Raw genomic sequence first — 18,276 nt, 5'->3', positions numbered from 1 at the left:
ATTTTGCTTCTTTTTGCACATATATGAGGTTTATTCTTGTGATGGTGTAATAAGTAACTAAAGGTGATTTGCTGATCGAACAAGTTAAGCAAGAGGAACGAACCCATTGTGGCAGTCTTGAGAACTCCCTGTTTTACCAGAAGAGACATGTCCACAATGTTATCTTGCTACACCAACATGGGAACTCCTGTTTGACAAAAAGCTTAACCACAATGTTATCAGAATGTATTGTTTTGAGCTGATTCTGTGACCAACATTTTATCTAAACTACCTCAAGCAAGAAGCTACGGAGGGGCGTACCGAAGATGTCAAAACCGACCTCCGTGAAGATAAAACGAGCTGCTCAACTTGCTTGAATTTGCGAGCCTTTGGTGGAGCTGCGACTCCCCGGCCGCCCAGCGCTGCTTTTGCCTTCCTACCTCAATATTTATTGAATCTATTTCGGACTTGATTTATTTTAAATTCAACTATAACAATGGTTTAACCCCAGCCAACAACCAGAACTACACAGCTGCTTGCTCACTCCCCCCAGCTGGGATGTGGGAGAGAATCAGAAGAGTAAAAGTGAGAGAATTTGTGGATTGAGATAAAGATAGTTTAATAGATAGAGCAAAAGCTGTGTGCACAAGCAAAACAAAACAAGGAATTCATTCACTGCTTCCTATCGGCAGGCAGATGTTCAGCCATCTCCAGGAAAGCAGAGCTCCAACACACGTAACAGTTACTTGGGAAGACAAACACCATCACTCTGAATGTCCCCCCTTTCTTCTTCCCCCAGCTTTATAATATCGAGCATGATGCCATATGGCACGGAATACTCTTTGGGTCAGTTGGGGTCAGCTGTCCCAGCTGCATCCCCTCCCAACTTCTTGTGGCCTCCCAGCCACAAGTGTGGTGTGAGGAGCAAAAAAGGCCCTCACCCCCTAGCACCAACCAAAAACGTCGGTGCGCTATCGACAGTGTTTCTCATCCCAAATGCAAAAAATAGCACTATACCAGCTGCTACCAAGAAAGTTAACTCTATTGCAGCTGAAACCATGACAATTCTCTTCCTCAAATTCCATTTTTCTCCCACTGTATTGTCTTCCTGATCAGCACTGGGGAATATCGGTATTTGGGTCTTGAGTGACTGACCCAAGTCTTTTGCTCAACTTCTAAAGCTTTCTGCTGAAGTATTTTTCTGTGCTAGAGGGTTAAGCACTTGAAGAACGAGCCTTTTATTCTGTGTTAATGGAAGGTTTAACATTCTTAAGAATGTAAGTGTGACCATAATAGCTCACATCAAATACGCATCTTGTCCAGCATCCTGTCTCCAACAGACCCACAGGAGATCTCCAGGAAGACTTAAAGAACAAGGAAAACATACGGTGTAAGTAACAAGGAAAGCATACAGCTTGTATATCAAAATACTTTCCAAACTTCTAACAAGTTGAGTCTCATCTTTTCAGCCATATCCTTTATATTTGGGTATATTTTTCTTCCATGAAAATGGAGTTCACCTTATTATTAGACAGCACTCTTACACAGATTAGGCTGCATAAACATATCAACCCTGGTTTTGTTGTTTGTTTGTTGTTTTTTTTCTCATGAAAGTTTTCCTAACTTCAGCATTTGGGTGTTTGCACACCTTCTTTATGTTGTGCTTTTCACACACCATAGAAAGAATTATTAGAAAACTAGACAAAGCAATAAAGAAGCACAGAACAATAAGCTATTTTAGGAAGTATGGAGTGTTTTCAAATGCAGAGTGAGTTCTAACGGTGAGTACTCCGTGATTTTTCTGTGAAGAATGCAGCATTACAGCAAAAAGGACATATCCCGTCTCATTACTAGGTTTTGGCTCTTCTGCATCACTGCCTTTCCTCTGTACTCCTGAAGGTCTATCACATTGGATAAAACTGGCACAGCCCCACTACGCTGAGAACTTTGGTGGCAGCCCAGAGGAAATTCCATTCAAATGTCCAAATCCTCATTCATCGATATGAATATACAAAGCAATGAAAAATACATAGCCACAAGGTGAGCTACCTGACTTTAGGCTATGGAAGCAACCTCAAATAATTTTTTCACAAGGAAAACTCCCTTCCTCAGTCCTTCCCATATCTCTTTTAATGATCCAGACTCTGATTTGTATAGGGACTCTCCTTTAGGGCCCTGTATTATATGCAACATACTGGTGAAAAGCAGCCTGACAGTCACAGTTAAAATCAGAGGTGACTGTGAATTTCCTGATGAAATCAGAAAGATCTGCTCCTCAGAACTCATAGTTATTCACAACTACAGAGTAACTGCAATAAAACTTCTCCTGGGAAGAGTTTCAGAACAAATTCAGGCAAGGCAGGAGCTTGAATCCCGGCCCTTTGCAAACACACTGAATAACCCGATTTTGGCACACTAGTCAGTGTGAAGGAGCTAGCAGAGACTGTTTAAAGCAGAAAATCATATTTTATTTGCGCTTCCAACAATTTTTTTAAACCTTTGAAATAAACTCAGTCAAACTCTCTGATTTAAACAGGAAACATCAACGCATTCAGTGGAATTTACACAGATAACAGATGATTGATATTTGTTTCAGTATCATTTTAGATGCCATACTTTGCTATTCAAGAAACTAAGAACAGGAAAAAACCAAAACCAAACCCAACCCCACAACCCAAATAAGTTCTTACATCAGGTTTTGTAGCATCAGTGCATTTTACACAACACAACAGAATTTTACATATAGACTTTTCAGCTAAGAATTTCTTAAACTTAATCTTTATATGGGTCATCATGATGTAATCTCCGTTAGCCATCTCAGATGTGGGAGGAGAGTGGCAGGTGCAGCTTAAAACAACATTAGGTTTTAACATTAGGGTTTTTTGTAGTTTTGTTTTTTTAATTAAGAAAACTATAGATAAGCACCATGAAATTATGTAGGTAGATGCCATTTCAAATTCAAAGAAACCAAATATCAGAAAAAAGTATCTTGAAAAACTCAGCTCATCTGCTATTAATAAAATGCCATCTGCCATTTTATGGTGCATATATAAACAGTAACAGATAGATGCCAAGGTAATTTGGAATTTCTAATTGCAGCTAGGCCGGAGCTAATTTCATTGAAGGGATAAATGAGGAAGTCTCCCTTTGCCAACTGACAAATGTCATGATTCATGATTAATGAAATCTTTTCTCCTCCACAGGCCTTTCCTTTAAACATGCTTCATTGTTATCAATGGAGTGAGGGAAACTGTACTTTCAGAAATGAGCACAGCAGAGAAAACAATCCACCCTTGGATGAATTGGATCAAATTCTTACTGAAAATCAGAGTAAGTAGTGATTAGAGAACCAGTAGCTGCCTCTACAGAATTCTACCACCACGTATTTTTCCAAATGTAATTAGTAAAGCTAAATCTGAGTGGAGCAAATTGAAAAGTAATATTGAAAAAGGTTCCTGTGATAGCAATTTTACATTTGATGAAGAGCTTTGAGGGTGGGGAAACAAAATAATCCTTCAGCCTTGTTACACATGAATTCCATCTGTATTCCATTTTTGTTAAATCAAACCAATAAAGCAGCAATAAAAAATTCTAAAGATTCAGAGTGGTTTTTTTCTTTCAACTCTCAATTTTGTTTCTGAGATTGGTAACATGTATCTCGTCCTTTGCCTCTTAAACAGGTTAACTAAACAATATTTTTTTACAGATATTTGTCTGATCTGTATTTAAAGCCCCTGAAGCGAAGGTTCTGTCTGCATCCAATCAACTTGCAGGGCTCTCAATATTTACCATTTGAATTTGCCCCTTTCAACTCAAATCATGGTGAGAGACATTCAGTGGGAGATTCCAGTCTCAGCATGGATGTAGTGGTGGAAACAGATCATCCATTCCTGTGGCAAGAAAGCCTCTTGTCTTCAAATCTACTCCTCTACCTCTTCTGTTCTCTTTCTTTCTCTTTTTCAGAATCGTGAATGATTTTTCCTGCAGCAATGTTCCCCTTTCACCTAAGCCGATTTCCACTTTCCAGTTCTCACTCGTTCTTCCTAGTTGCAGATGGTCTTTTTCCCCATCTCATGTGTCAGGAACAACCAATGACACATTCAAAAAACTTGCCTCTAGATCACAGTGGATTTTCAAGACAGTTCAATGGCTAATGCAATTTTTTTAAGGGCAAGGGAATTTTATTACCAAGTCCAGTAGATGCCCATTAGGTGTTGAACTATCCTACCACCTCTCCTTTCTTTGAGATGTTGCCCCTGAAAATTCAGACTCTATGCTTGGCATAACCATGTTCTGCTTCAACTTGAATGCAACTAACTTGACAGTATGAGTCATGACAGAGTGAGAAGTACCAGGTTTATCACTTTGAACATGTAAAACCCACTGGTCTACTGTTTTAAGTCAGAAGAAAGCATAATGAGCAGTTTGATATTGGTAAAAGTGATATTCATGAAAGATTCCTATCACCCTGTTTAATTAAGTTTTAGCAGCCATCATAGTAAAACATTTTAGCAAACATCACATTGTTGACTTGAAGCCAAAATTAGAAGACAAGTGTTCAAGCAGATACAGCTACATCTTGCCCACAGAGTATATCAATCCCTCAAAAACAGCCTTTCCTCCCTTCATGATCACTGTGCATAAGCAGTGGATTAGACTTTTGCCCACCTTCTATTTTTTCACATTGCAAAGGGTTTTGATCTTCCATAGATCACAATCTCTAATAGAAAGAGAAAATAGATGTGGTCACAAAAGGAGATAATGTTTAAATAAAGTAAGAAGAATAGGTGTCAATGAACTGGGTCCACAAACTGATTAAGAACAGAATTAGTATTTGTAAGAACCTGGATGACTAGAGATTGATATTGTACATACAAGCACGCACTTGATTATTGAAAGATTATGTTCTAAATAAAACTCCATAGTACCCATCTAACTTGCACTGTATTGCAAGACCAACAGCTGGAGATAAACTTGGAGAAAAATGGAGAAGTAGCTATCAGACACTCAAAAAGAGAGGGAAAGAAAAATGGAGTCCTTGTGCAGTCTTGTACCTGCTGGAAATGTAACATTACACAGAATCTCATTTAGTTTAGGCTATTGTGATAGTGGCCAAGATTTGAATGTGCAAAGATAGTTCAGATTTTGCCAAAACACCAAAGCTTTTGAATAAGCAGTCTAGTTGCTAGCGTTAACATGCGTGTGTTCATGTGTTAACATGAACTCAAACAGCAGAAATTAGTCATAATAGATGCAACTTTACAAGGGAGACTAAAGAATTTTCTTCATAAGGGAGATCAGATACATCAAAAAGTGTATCAATGATGAAGAAATCCCTTCAAGCTTACTATAAATGTTTATTTTTTGCAATTCCTACATGATTAAAAGCAGAGTTGTACAGCGCTTTCAATGTAAAATTGCTATTGATCTGATTGTGATTCTTGCTTGAGCGACATAAATCTTAAAGTGAAAAGATTATAAACAGATATGCTTGATAAACATTAGAGATACTTGTATGTCAAGTTAATTTTCCATATGTCCGTAATCCTCTCTTCCAGATCACACAGCTAGAACAGCAAAAGAAATCAGGTCAACAACCAGTACATGTACCCTGCAAGGATATTTTGTGTAACGAATCTTTTCGCCATCATCTCAAGAAATAAGTAAATTGGCATTGTTCCTGTACTATGTGAAAATCCTCATGAAAGTTTAGCTGTTAGGTTAGAACACTCCAGTTGAAGTTTCAGTATGTACATTGGAAAAGACATACAGTGACCATACATTATACATTGCATGAGCACCTCATGATAACTACTTCTATAATCAGATTAAGAGGTCTGAAAACACTGTTTGCTTCATAATCTAATTTTAAAGGCTTCTTTGGATTAAGTAGAAACTCAAATGCCAGAAGAATTAAAACCAAAAGAATTCTACAGTCAAGTAAGCTGAAACCTAATTACACTGAGAGATAATGCAAATTTTAATCTTTAAGGTTATAACCAAAACTAGTAGTAGCTATAGGACAACTATTTTTGTTAAGACCAAATTCAAGTTCATCACATTAAAAAAATAAAAACAATGAAAAGAAAATCTATGTCTCCGAAAAGCAAGAAATTCTCCATTTCCCTTTATTTCACCCTTTATGAGAGTCTGGATGTTTAAGGATAAACTTGTACACCTTGTAAACCATCTTGTGTGCAGAACATCAAATGTATAAGACCAACTAAGAGAAATAAAAAATTAACACTGACAGTGAAACATGTAACTGTATAAACTTCTTTTTGGAAAAACATCACAGTGCCTTTGTAATTAATACTGCATCCCGACTCTGGTGGTCTGGTTTTGTAAAGCTATCATCAATTGCCAGGAGACAGAAATAAATTAAGCAACTCCCCAGATACGTGCATCTGCAAAGATTCAGTGCTATCACCTACATTTTGTGAGTAACTATACAGTTAATTGGCCTGGTGACCCATGTGAAAATACAATACAGAAAAAACAATACGAAGAAACATGGAACATACTGTTAATTCATTCACAATTACTTATAGCAGAAAATGTACCATCTGAATGGCACGTATTTACTTCAAATTGAAGCACGGAACTGAAATGCCACTAAATAAGAATAGTCTTGTTCCGTATTCAAAATAATAACATTTCAATATCAAGGAATAGGAGCTACTCTGAAGACCTTAATTGCTGGAATCGTTCCAACACAGCTGTTCGTTCCAAGGAGTCTTGAAACTGTTAACACTTATCTAAACAGGAAAACACCATGAAATAAAACTTTATTTACAAACTCACACTGCTGCAAAACTGAACCCTCCTTAAACTTTTGGGTTTTGGCACCATTTCTCTTGAATGTTTGGCAGAGCTTCTTACAGCAACGTGCAGTTCTGTGATTGTTGTTTCTCCTCATTTCAGCAAAAAGAGCCCAGAACTTCAAAGGGAAATGATTGTGAATGGTCTAAGAACCTCTGCCTGCAAGAGACCTAAAGGGAATAAATCTCCTACTCAAGTCTTTGTCATCCCAGTTCAAAATACATTAATGGAAATCCTGACCAGGATTCAAGCAGGACCAAAGCCACAGAAAACTAAGTTGCAGATATGCATCTTGAAATGCTCTGAAATGAGTTGGGATGTTTATTTGGCCCTGTGCAGGTTTCTTGCCAACTTTAGCACAAGTATGCTGGGAATAGGGCTGAAACAGAGCAATTCAAAAAGACACAGTAGGCAATCCCCAAGAGGCCTCGGAAATTAGAACAGACTTGTCCTCTCATTTACGCTGGGGTAACGTAGAAAATCAGATTCAAGAGGTGGCTTCAATAACCACACAGCCTCCCTTCCCACAGATTTTAATTTCTGAAGGCAGAGGACAAACATGTCATCCTTCTTTCTGTCTATTCTATTCTCATGCAAATGACATGGAGTGCTTTCCTCCTAATTACCCACCTCTCGCCAAAGCTGTCAAAAAAAAAAGCAGCTAACTTTTTGGATTTATTTTATTAAACTTTTAATATTCAAATTTATGGGAGTCTTCAAGCCTAAATCCTCATTAGAGCTTATCAAATAATTAATGCTCCAGAAATTAACTAACTGAAACAACACGCACACCCCTCATCCAATTAAGCAGATGGATAATCCAGAGTGAAAAAACCAAAAAACAGCTAGAACCCCTCTGCTGCATCCATGAAAGAAAAACATAAGAAAATAACATACAAAGCACCTCTAAGATTCAAATACAAAGACCATGAAAGTGGACTATCCACTAAAGTGCCTGGCATATGAGGTAAAACAGGTGATATTCTCACTTTCAGTGAAACACCACATGCAGCTTTACAAAGTTGTTATCCCTTGAAAAAGCAGTTAAAAATATTCCTCCTCTCCTTTTTTCTATATTGCTATTTAGAAATATGTGACTCAATATTTCAAAACAAGACATTCAAACACATCCGATAGTTATTTTTCCCAAATGGAATTTTAAGTTATGTCAACTTTAACAAACCTTGTTCAAGTTCCCCATCGAATCAAAATTCTAAACTTTGGAAGTTAAATTTACCTTCAAGATCATGAAAATCTGAAGTGAACAGATAGCCAAGTACTACCACTTGGAAGCAGTAGCTGAGGTAGGAATAACTGAGATTTGTTGAATTTCAAGGTAGCTGGTAGAACTTGCTTTGAACATAATTTTTAAAGGACATCAGTGATCTGAGAGACTTAAATTCATGGCTATGGGTATTTATTGCCAGTTTTAATAGTTCATTTCTAGTATTTTATCACAGGACATAGGACACTGAAGTAACTCTAATAACCTCTTGTGAGAGAAAGAAGGGAGGAAGGTTAAAAAAAATTCTGCTGACAGTAATGTCTATATCAGATACTTAAATATAATGATGCCAGTAGGTGCTACTTTAATATTGCTAGCTATAGTCATTTTGGAAGATGTTCTTTTGTTTTAGGAAGATCATAAGTATGGTGAACATGTGATATATTTAGTGGAAATGAGTACTTAAAGAAGCAGCTGTTAAAAGATTAAACAGTCACATAAAAACTTCTTACAGTTTTATACAAATTAAAGCTGTCTCCAGGTAATCTAATTTTATCTGCACTTCATTTTATTTATTTTTTTTTTTTACATTTTCCCTTGGAAAATCAGCTAAAAATATTTAATGGTAAAAAGAGATTTATCTTTGCCAGAATAGTAAGATTTTTCTGCTTCAATTCTTTTCTTGCCACTGACTAGGTGGAAGACAGCCAAAATCCACATTCTGTTTGGTCTTTCTCTTGGGCTTAGACTAGACTGTGATCACTTCATCAGCTGTCTATATGTATTAAAGGGAGGCCTCTACTAGAAGAGGGTCACTGGTGGGACTATAAGGAATTTTTTTTTTAATGCACATTTTTGTCTAAATTGTGGTGTAGAGAAATACCACTTGAAATAATCTTATGTTCAAGCTAACGTAATTTCTGAGACCCTACATGATGAGTAGCTCAGTAGCCTGAGTTTTTAGAGTATGAACATCTTGGGGTGAACTTCCAATACCATCTTCCCCCAAAAAAATTCCCCAAGTCTTTCTGGCTTTCTACCATTTGGCCATCCCCAGAGCTGGGCGTCTACAACATGTGGCTCTCTAGGTGGGCAGTAGGGAATTTGCAGTCCTAGGAAACTCTAGTGCAAGATTAATCTCCCAGTTCTGAGCCTTCAAAGCATTTGGAAGTAAATGAGTTCCATATTTTTTTCCAAACTGAACTGCCATTTTTCTCCTCTATTTAAATAATGAAAAGGGTTGCTGCGGTTCAAGATGCAAATAAGAGGCATCGGAGTTGAGACAGAAAGTATTTTCTGCTCATTTTCCTCAACCCTCCGACACTTACCTTCTGCCATATGCATATGTCTAACAAGTTGTATGTTTTGCTCAGAACACGCTCGGTTCAAGCATATTGGACTGTTGTGTAAAGATACTTGACCACATCACAAAATTGTATGGGTAGAGTCCACTTTAAAAGAGCAAGAAAAGTTCCTGCCCACAGATACCTCCAGTTTCCCTATATCGCACTCTAGAGGCCACAAGTATGTAAGGAAGTGGTTGCTCTGGAAAGGTGGAAGCCTTTGTTTTGTGGATTTGGTTTTGAAAGCACAGGATGCTATATTTCAGAAGCCAGGTAATACAAAGAAGTGAAGCCCAAGTGGTTTGCTGAGCACCCCTGGGCAGTGTGAAAGGGCAAGAAGGCTGAATGAGGTCAACAAAGTGTTCCAATGCCAAATTTCACAGCTGAATACATTACAAAATGATCTACTGAGAGGCAAATGTTTGTTAGACAAAATCTATTATGTTACAAAGTGATATTATGTAATTTGTTTGTTTGGTTTTGGAAAAAGATTTTTTGTCTCCTGTCAGCACTTCTATAAAATAAGTCTGTCTCTCTCTTCTTACACACAAAGTACATTAAATTTTTGAAATATCTTAATATCTTGAAATATACAGGTATACGGAGCTACACTGTGTATGTTGAATATCTTGCAAATAGAGCAGCTTTGAAGAGTTTTGAAGCCCAGACACATCCTTCTTACGCAGGCACCAGCTAAAACACAAATCAGTTTCTGTAACATTAGAAGAATAGGATAGTCCTGTTCCCTCCATCTGTGTGATGCAAAATTAAGCAGGTACTTTTCTAAGCTCATGCAAATCATCCCGTAAATTTCATAACCTGCAGCTCCACGCGTGAGATACGTTAAGCTTCGCCTTCCCATTCAGTTCTCAGGCTCAACAATGCTCAGCAGGCAGTAGTCAATTTAGCAAGAGATCTTATCCATCACTGCTGAAAAAGTACCGGGTATTGACTGATGAATGGAAGATAAATCACAAGAGGGCTGTCCATTCAGGCAGGGCTGAATGACACTGACAGAACCCGGCATGAAAGCTCATTTTGTGCCTGCCTGTACAATATGTCATTTGTAGAGAGCGTTGTTCTCCAATGATATCAGTCCCTTCTCGGTATGAAGCTCTTTCCCTTTATTCCCTTCAACAAAGGTGTCCAGTTTGTACGAAAGAAAAACCTCAAAGTGAAGAAATGTTATTATAATCTAAAACTCAAGTTCAGATGTAGACTTGGCTTTCTTGTTTACTATAAAGTAAACCAAGTGCAGCCATTTCTCATTTCTGAATGGGGAGAAATAAAAATGGCAATGGGACAAGCGCTGGGGTAATAAGAATACAGAGGATGGGTTGCCCAAGCATTTAATGGTGTAGTAACCTGCCATCTACTTAGTATTACTCATCTCAACAATACATTCCTCGAACTGGTCAAACCTGCAGTGGTGCTTGATGAAAATGATATCTCCAAGTATCACTAGAGATGAGGAGCACAAAAGGGAATGTTAATTTTGTTCCCTACCCATAGCATTATCTAACCCCTGACTCAACCTAGCAAGTTATAAACGCTTTTGAGAGTCAGGATAAGCCCATTTTCATAACGAACCATGAAGAACCAAACCTTCCATTTACTAAACAACCCTTAGCCAAAAAGTACTTTAGAAATTACACAGCCTGCCCCTGCTCAAGTTTTAACAACAGACATTTAGGGTCAGTTACTAATAAAGTGGCGCTTTACCTGAACGGGACCAGCAAAACAACACTACAAAATGGCTTATCTAAAGGTTTTATTATTGACTCCTATGAATTCAAGAAAGCCCAAGGCTGCTAAAACAGGGTTGAACATTCAGTTCCAGCTTATCAAAGATACTGTCTAATAGGTGGCAATTACTTGCGTCTGCACAGCTCTCTTCACCTGATGATTAAGGGTTGCATAGCTGTCACTAAGAACTTAGCTGGAGAACAACGAAGTAGAAATGTGGACTTAGAGTGCCTATTAGCAGGGAATGCACTGTGCCATCAATGCCAAAGGAAAGGAGAACTCCCTTTGAAACAAGTAACGCTCAATGGACATCACAGGACTGCCAGTTATGCAAAAACCTCTCAAAAATAGTTTTACCTGCTGTATTCATCCACCTGTTGAAATAATTTCTACATACAACAAACCTAGAAGGAAACATGCCTTTGCTGCTGAAGCTCTTCCCGTGAAAGGGACTGCAGGCAGTTCTCCTGTGCACACCCGGGCTAATACACTTGTCACCAAGTATGCTATGAAATCAAAACGTAAAGAGACTGCAAGCTTAAGAACAGGGCTAAATTCAGAAACACAAGAGTTGTTTAAGAGGGAACTACCCCTAAATTCAGCAATTTCACAGGGCTGCTTTCATGGTGGACCATCAATCACAACATCCAAAGCCAAAGCAAACCTTCACTAGTTCTTGTATTTGCAATCTTTTACAATAACTTGATAAAACCAGGAGAAAGAGACAGATGTTAGAGGTCACTCCTTTGGAAGACAGTTTCTTTTCTATTGCTTTAAATCCTTTAACCATATAACTCATTTATGGATCTGTAAGCCATACGTACCAGTTAGGGACTTCACAGTATACGTTAAGATACTAATATTCTACCAATAAAACTCTCACTTTCATTTTCTGTCATCAAAACTATGGTGTTGCTTTACAAGTAACTTAAAAAACAAAGATAACTTCACTGATATCCTATTAGGTCATTTGGTGTAAACCAGCTCCATTACGAAGTTTATAAACACCTCCCACAACCCGATGGTGCATAGCTTTTGTGTGCTAGCATTATTGCTTCACTAACAGGAACATTGGCGTGCTTCATAAATGGGAAAGATTAAAGTAAATAATTATATATTTGTTTCCATTTGTGAGAACAAGACTTTTAGCTACGCCTCTAGGAACCATGACCAGTTAGTATGTGTACCATGATTATGGAAACGCCTTAGTACAGACAAGCAAATCCAAGTACAGTTAACAAACTGAAGAGTATACCTGTAAAAGAACTATGGAAGGCAGGATGAAAACACGGGATACTGTTGTCTTTAACAGAACTTCAGACCTCTCAGAAAAGCCCCCACCTCAGACTTCAGTGTGCATTAGCCAAGTTAAATCTAAGCTGTCACTCAGAAGACCAGTTCTGACCAGCAGCTACTCACCGCGTTTGTGGTTTGCTTTCTCTTTGGTCAGATTACACGGGCCACCCTTCCTAGGACAGGACATGGTTCCTACGTTGGCTAACTACAGTTCTTTCCAGTGCATCATACCTTCAATGAGAAAAAAACAAACCACCCAAACCCACAAAAATCAGAAGCGTTAGGTAGAATGTAGTATTCGAGAGCATTTTTGACTTTGATGTGCTTGCGTGGGGAAGATTCTAAAAGATAATTTTTTTCCCCTTATCCTTTTCCTAAGGATACATGAGATTTGATTGAATTAATTTAAGAGGCATCTGAATAATACATTTATCTATGACAGAAATATCTTTATGTTAGAAGTAAGTTTAAGTAACTACCTCCACTGCAGAATTAAGTACCGATTGTTATTGCCAGGCAGCTCTACATTGATTCCAGGTCATTCAAATTTATGTTGTTCTGGACAACTCAAAATGCTTCATCAGAAATTGAAAATTCATGTATTCAGCTAGTGGCCAACTCCTGTAAACCCGCACATTAGAGTCTATGGGTGGAAAGGTGATTAATTAAATTTTGCATGGAGAAAACAGAACTAATATGCCATTCTCATTCATAGCTAATGAGAATGTTTATCTGAACACTTTACCTATCATTTGATTGTGCAATAATACAAAATAAAATCAAATACAGATTACTTTAAGAAAAAATGTTAAAATAATCTGTAATAGCTTTTATGTTGCATTATTGCACAATCTTAAGAACAAAGTGTTTAAATTATCTCTAGTCCTTCAGAAACGTACAAAGGGGAATCCTTTGTGCTTTCATGGGAATCCACTTTTCATCAGCCTCCCAAAATAACTGTTCCATAGGTTACGCATAAGCGCAGCATTACCCACGATATACACTCAAGTAGGAAGACATTTTATAAAAAAAGAAAGTTAAAATAAATGTCCCAGGGATAGCTCAATGCAAGAGTAACTCAGAACATCTATACAAGCGTGGAACTCCACATCAGTATGCAGCACCAGCCCACAATGAATACACATGCATTCCCTGGACTCAGGATATCAGCAAGTATAACTTAATCTACTGCCTTGCCAGAATAAGCTGCACTCATATTCCTGCTCTGTTCAATTAACTCTAGGGAAAATGTTGCACTAATTCAAGTAAACTGTCACTATGAATACAAAATATTTTTTTCCCTTCCATGTAAAAAGCCAAGGAAGACATAATTTGACGAGCTTCTTGGGACCTCAGGAAAAACCACAGGAACCTCACAAAGCTTCTTAGGCAGGAAAATGACTAAAATGGCAATATGATTGGAAAGACAGGTATTGGGCTAGGAGTTAGGAGATAAGTGTTTATACCCAAACCCAACCACAGCTTAACTCAAATGACCTTGAAGAGTGATTTTGCCTCCCTGTGCCTCTGTTTCCTCATCTGCATAAGCAAACAAGGACACCAACTTTACCTTACACTGTACTTTACTTTATAAGATCGAGGCATTATTGGAAACCAATTTCATGTCTGTACTCAGGCAATATAGTTCAATTGGAAAAAAATTTCCTCACAGAATCAACTAACTTCACAGATGAAATTTACACCCAGAAAGATGATTCATTTTTCTTGAAAGAGGGGAGGGACAGTCAGACTACGGACATAAAACCCCTGGAAGGGTGAACTTGCTGAGATGATAATGCTGAGCAGAAGCCCAGTCCTAGATGAAGCCCTTGTTATCATCTGCCTTTCTATCATGGCTTTGACATTGGCTCTCTATTAAGAAGAGAGAAAAGAAAAAAAAAAACAAAACACAACAAAAACCCTACCACTGAATTTATATGGAGTATACATATAGGCTTGTTCTTAATTTCTTGTGCTTCTGACCAGCATACTTTTTTAATTAGACGACTGAAGCAATTCTTCTCCTGAAGTATGAGGTGAATAAAACCAAAAATAGCAGCTGGTCAGTATGAACTCTCGTCACACATTTAGAAAAGGAAGATTTCTAGAAACGTTATGGAAAAGTTCATTTACAGTCATTTTGAATGCATCACACTAACTAGACCATCGACATTTTCCTTTGGCTTTTTAAACATAAGATAGGCAGAAGTAACCTTATTTACATAATTACAATTATACACAGTAATGAGATTCCATCTTATAGATATAAGAGCTTCCCGAAACACAAAGGGAAAGAGCAGGTCTGCAAATCTAAGCCTTAAAAGAAAAACATTCTACAATAGAATGGCTAATATGTTGCTATATATATTGTGCAATTTAGCAACACAACAAAATGCTATATAAACACAAACATTTCATTTATTCTGCAAGCTATTAGTTCAGACATCCATTATTTTGTTGAAATCTTCTAACAGAGAAAAATTTGCCTTTTTATTACAAAAAAAAAAAAGACCTGCAATCTACATTTTTCTTTCTCTAATCAGTGTTGAAATTTGCAAAGTGTGTGATGCGTCAGTGTGTCTGAATTTACCTGAAGTCCTTGCTGAGGAAGAGAGTACAGCTTCACAAATTCATGAAGACCGAAAGTTCCTATATGGTTTTACAGAAAAACGATCATCATAGATTCCTAAAGAATCAGCTTACTCTGTTTGCTCCAAAAAGGGCCTATAAATTCAAGTATAAGTTGTATGATACCATAGTCTTAGAAATTTCCTGAAATCCAAGTCGTTAAAGATATTTGACTGCAAAGAGTTTTCTTAAAAAGATACAAATTAAAGAAGTCATCTAGACATTAGTGTTTTTGTAGCCACAAGAATGTATGTTTTATGCAATGAGTTACTGCACACTAGAGGTTGTTTTCAGCAAGTTTCAGTTGTGAATATTCATGCTGTTAATTCACAGTTAGTGATTCTAATTCCTGTTTTGTGTTATCCAAAAATGTCATCTCTCCACTCAGAGATTGTCATGGTGCAGAAGGAGAGAAAATGGGAATAATAAGCAAACTGTACAAAGACAAATTTCACAGGTGTACCAGAAGGTTTACTTTGGACAGAACCTCTCGAGAACTTCTTGTCCAACCTCTTGCTCCAAGCAGAATCAACTTCAAAGTTGCATTAGGAAGCCTAGCGTCCAACGTAGCCAAGCTATTAGCTTCTCCAAGGATGGAGATTCCTCAGCCTCTTTCAGTTTGTTTCAGGGCTTCACCTTTCTCATGGCAGATAATTATTTCCCCCTTTTTTCAACTGGAATTTCCACCGTGGCAGCCTGTAACTCTTGCCTCTTGTAGTCTTGTTGTGCACCTCTGACGTGTATATGTCTCCTCCTTTTCTACAATCTCTTTTGAGGTAGTAGATTAAATTGACTGAACCTGACTCGGTGTATGTAACACAGTAGAAAGGATGTAATGCAGATGAGCTGATCTTTGTGCAAATGTGCTTGTACCTAATGCAACGCTTGCTGGCAAGAGAAAGTGGGAAAAATGCTTATGTCTCTCTGTTGGCAAAAGATGTGGGCTGCTGAGGTTAATTGGGAATTCTAGATAGTCTTCTTTAAAAACACAGACAGCACTGAACCACTTCCCTCGAATTTGAAAAATTAAAGTACTTCATCTAAATTATAGAAGACAAAAGTGTGGTTCTGCATTTTTTTAGAGAGATTATTTTTACATAAACAAAGCGATGCACTTAAAGAGAGAACAGGGAGGCCCACGTACGTACGGAACCTACACACACGAAAGTCTCAAGAGGATTTCGATTGAGTGAAAGTTTTTTTTCCAAGAGTAAAGACAGTTGTGTTTTCAGAAAACTTAGAACAATATCATTAGCACAGTCCTATTAAAAGACAGACTGTTGCCTATCTCCGGGAGAAGATGGAGTAAGTGAAGCCAAGTTTGGTTTAAACAGGAGCACATGAATGAAACAAAATATTTTTCTATTTAAAAATCACTTCGGATTAGAGCATCTGGCACTGCACACACTGGAAAGAACCTAAAATATTACAGCTCTATTTTCTATTTTAATGGATAATTGGTAACACTAGATTACAGGATTTGCAGGTTCCAAGTGCTGTATTTTCGTAGGGAAGAGCCTCCTTTCTTTCAGGCTTAATAAGCTTGGTCTATATCAGCTTTTCTCACATCAGTCCAAGTGTCACATTTGGGTTGGGGGAAGCTTGTTAGCAGTAATTACCAGCAGTAGGTTCTATTATTTGCCAAAGTAATTTTCCCTGCTAAGTACCACCAAAACTGCCTCAAGCCTTTAATTTTTTTTGCCTTCCTCCGCTTCCTTTTAAGCGGGTGCATTTTCCCATGATACTGGCCTGCGCAGTGCGGGACAGGGCAGAGGCGAGGCGCCGGGTATCAATGTGATCTTGAGAGATGGGGTCAGCCCTAGCGAAAGCCTTTCACAAACAGAGCCTGAACCCTATTAGAGATGCAAATCCACTCTCTAAGTGAGAATTGTTTCGGCCATATAATGGAGCCCGAGGAATTCCTCGGCAGCCCGCTTTTCAGCACAGGCCTTTTGTCTGCATCTTAGCAAATTTCTGCAGCCTGTTTAAACCCCAGCTATTGTCCCCATGGCTTCATTGATTTCTCTCCCTGCCACCAGCTCACAATGGGCTGATATGAACATCTTTGTTACTGCTTTTGTACTGTATATCAGAGTAATGTTTCAGCAGATTGAGGCCTAGCAGGAAGAATTAAACCTGTACTACACAGAGCATGATGAATTGCCGGATTTACATATCATTTTAGAGGGTATTTCTGGTGGTTCTTTCTGAATGGTGTTGTGTCTCGAAGGATGTAGTTGAGGGATGAAGTGACAGAAAAGGAAGTGATTTAGATATTCGCTGACAGCTTAATACAAGATGCAAACAAATTGTGGCGATTCTCCCATTGCATCCTTCTACATTATTAAATAGGTAGGCATAGGTGGATGCATGCATGTCCCGTGGACCTGCCGCGTTAGGCTGCACACTGTAGCCATGAGAAAGAAGGATGCAGGAGATTTAGCTTATTCAATGGGAGGTTGCTCTGAAACAACATAAAGTTGCCAGGGCATACCACCCTGATGTTTTGATCCTACTGTTCTTGGCCAAAAGATAAACTGCTGATTGAGTCAGGTCTTGACATTACACAGGCAACATATTTCCAGGTCCTGACGTGCTGTGCAGCACACTTATAAGAAAATAGCTGTGCTCTATGTGAAACTGCATCACTTGAATGGGGTTAATACTACTCAACATCTTCTGCAGTTTTAAAAGACTCGTTATAGGCTTGGGTGTTGTTCTTTTTCAAAATTTACTTTGCATCTCAAAGCCGAAAATCTAAATAGCTATTTTCTGCACCTTCTATCAACTGCACTTTGAAATCATTTCTTTAAGATTTCTTTTTTGAAAATTTTTTTTGGTTTGTCTGCACAAATCACTATCATTCTAAAATTGTGTTGTTTATAATGGACTTAAGAATACTTCTTAGTAGAAGTAAACTCCCTGTTTAAACTCATAAGGCTTGACAGTGTTTACATACTTTACAAATGTGAACCACAATCCACATATGGATCATATTTTGTGTAATTGGCACTAAACCGATGTAATAAGGAGAGATAAGTAAATAAGTCTGTAAAATGGTAGAGTAACAGTAGAAATAACAAGCAGTAATTTCAAAGTTTTCAAATCGGAAGAAAATCTATATTGACATTATATCAAAACAAAGAATGTACATAAGATGCAAGTTCTTTTCCATACAGAGCAGGGCTAAATTTTACCCTCAAAAATCAGGCATAAAAGCTTTGCCTCCCTTGCTTG

This window comes from Larus michahellis, chromosome 1, assembly GCF_964199755.1.
Source record: "Larus michahellis chromosome 1, bLarMic1.1, whole genome shotgun sequence".
In the NCBI taxonomy this organism is placed as follows: Eukaryota; Metazoa; Chordata; class Aves; order Charadriiformes; family Laridae; genus Larus; species Larus michahellis.
This window is presented reverse-complemented; position numbering follows the sequence as displayed.